General features: G+C 42.2%; 1 long non-coding RNA gene across 1 annotated transcript; it reads right to left on the bottom strand.

The window, feature by feature from the left end:
* Positions 1-280: 280 nt before the first annotated feature.
* Positions 281-2,656, bottom strand: LOC109301405. Its single transcript, XR_002098525.1, has 2 exons — positions 2,521-2,656; positions 281-1,490 (listed from the first exon to the last, which is right to left on the bottom strand). It is a non-coding gene; the product is annotated as an uncharacterized LOC109301405 (long non-coding RNA).
* Between the last annotated feature and the right edge of the window lie 6 nt (positions 2,657-2,662).

Raw genomic sequence — 2,662 nt, 5'->3', positions numbered from 1 at the left:
GGGCTAGGTGCCCAACTCTCCTTGAAAATTATTTAAATGTATGTGCAAACCTCCCAAGTCTAAATATTATGGCTGCATTAAGGTTTAATGACTGTTTCTACTGAACAAGTGCCTCTGAATGAGTGATAGGAATAAACCAAACTCCTGGACCCATTCTCTGCCTTTTGGGGTTTTCAAAATCTAGTCTCAGGTACACATTCTGATGCTTGTATTCCCTTGCTAAGTTTTAAAGTACAACATAGTCCCTTGGTTAGTGGAAAAGAAATCAAATTTGTCTGAGCAGCATTATATCAAACAGTTTACTGAGCAGAATCTGTTTAGTTTGCACGTATCAGGAACATGCATCAGAAAACATAACATTCAATTCAATCAAATTATATTTTAGATTTAACAAACCTATTTAAATATATGTACAGTATTTTAAATGCTGTCCTTAGTCAATAGACAACCTACTTAAATGCCAGATTATAGGTTACGTATCATTAGAAAAAGATTTGCTGGAGGTACAAAGGAACACTGAAGATGCATGAGAAACTAGAAATACAAAGAGAAAAAAGTCAAGCATTGCTTTTCACAGAATTATAGCTGTTTAAAAGGAAAACATGCTTCTGCCTTCCTTGACTCCAGAGAAAAGAAAAGTGATCACAGATTATGTAAGACAAAGAACTATAGCTTAGGTCCAGGAGCTATAGTGTTGAGGTATTAGCCATGTTGCTGCATGGGGAGGAAAGTGTATGTGTACGTGACTCAGGTTCAGAACTGAACCCTCTCAAACAATGGGTAGGGGAAGAAATTTTGAATCTATACTTATTCCTGGTTGTTTGAATTTTTATCACAGGAGCAACTGTGGGTTTCAATTAAGATCCAAGCTCCTTGGCTGGACCGTTCCTTTGGCAGATTGATGCACCTGGAATCTAAAGCAGGATGAAATCACAGGCAGTTCTTAGCAGCCTTGACTTACACTAAACTTGCACACGCTTTTGGCAATGTCCCAGCACACTAAACAGCACTGCAGGTTTGCTTGGGGTAGTAACAGTACCAGCAGTGAGCCCAGGCATTTTTATTGTCAAGTGATCTGGAACATCTCTGAGCAGGGATGAGTGGTGTGGTGGTTAAAGTGTCGTTACCCTGAGTGCGCTAGCGATTGATAGAGCTGCATCGATCTACCACTACCTTAGAAACCTGAGCAGTCAGAACCGAAGACGGAGAAGCTCATTCATGCCCATAAGGACATCTTGGTACCATTTTTATTGGTATTGATTTAAGAAGGTTAATTAAGGCTGATGTCTCCTTCAGAAAGGTGATGTCAGGAGGATAGGGAGTGTTGAAAGTTTTCTATCTGCCACACAGCTGAGATCATCCTATTAGTGAAGCAGCTGCAGAACCTGTCGGGTCCATTGTCTCTCTTGAAGCCTCGCAATCTCTTGAGCTACTTAAAATCAGGATCTGCGCTGCAACTTGAAGCCATCACTTCTTGCTAACATTTCATACTGGAGAGAAGATGAAAAAGAAAAAAACACGTGAAAGAGTTGGTGGGTCAGAAAATACCACCCTCCAAATGAGTCCTGCAGGAGCCCTTCTGCGTAGCATCAGCTTCGACAGAAAATGAAACACCTTTTGAAGCAACTATATTTTGAGACAAATTCTCACTGGTGAAAAGTCAACTTTCTTGATAAGCTGAAGTCCAACCAAAGCTGTACCTGTATGGCTCAGAGCACATGGTTAATTAGATGCTTAGCTAAATTAATTAGATCCTTTTTCATCAGCAGCTTTTTGTATGATATGCACTGCCAAACTTACCATTGTTTCTCACCTTCAGGGATTAGGATTCAGTTCAGCAAAGCATTTTAAGCACATGCTTGAAGTTAAGCACATGAGCTAATTTTTAATTCAGTTGAGAAGATGAGGGCTTTCCTGAGTTGGATCCAAAATCCTTGTCAAAGATCTGCAAATAAGTGCTGTCCTGCCAGCGTGCTTTTCCCAGCCTGGGTGCAGGGCACAGCACATGGAGATCTTTTACTGATCTCCATAATGTTCTTTATGTATGAAGAGCAGCCACCTGAGTGCCACACGACTCAGCAGCTCAACTGCTGAGCAGAAAGAGGCAAAATACTTGGAATAAAACACAGGCAGTGGGTTTCATCATGCCAGGAAACATCCACCTACATAACGGGTCTCTGCTTTATAGGTCTCCCTGTGCTGTTCCAAACGATGGGCAAGACTCTGCCCTTTAAGATAACTTTGCAGCCCCCAGTCTTGGGCTGTTCCAAGGGTTGAAGCAGCCCTGGGTATGAAAGTCTAAGGTCGTGTCTAAGCCTGGAGCGGTCTTCTTCAGCTCCTACGCTGAATATTTACCCTGTGGATCCAGGGCTGTTAGATCACCTTTTGCCACTCCCAACATTTTTCCTAGTGTACAAGTGCTGGGGCAGAGGTGAGGACTTTGCTTACTGTCTTTGGCACTTTCTCTCCATTGCTAGGGTCAAGGTACCCAACCCTCATAATCATGCACAAATCACTTACGTCATCATCATAGTCGTAATCCTTCTGGGGAAGGTAGTTCCTATTTGGTGGGTTTGCTCTGTAAGGGTTTTCTCCCTCAAATCCTTTGTTTGCTTGACCCATATTAGTTTTGATTCTGGGGAAGATTCTGTCCCCTGGCTCG

The sequence above is a fragment of the Gavialis gangeticus genome, unplaced genomic scaffold (genome assembly GCF_001723915.1).
Source record: "Gavialis gangeticus isolate Ggan-Ray unplaced genomic scaffold, GavGan_comp1, whole genome shotgun sequence".
Lineage (NCBI taxonomy): Eukaryota > Metazoa > Chordata > Crocodylia > Gavialidae > Gavialis > Gavialis gangeticus.
The sequence above is the reverse complement of the archived record's forward strand: the minus strand, read 5'-3'. Positions and strand labels throughout refer to the sequence as shown.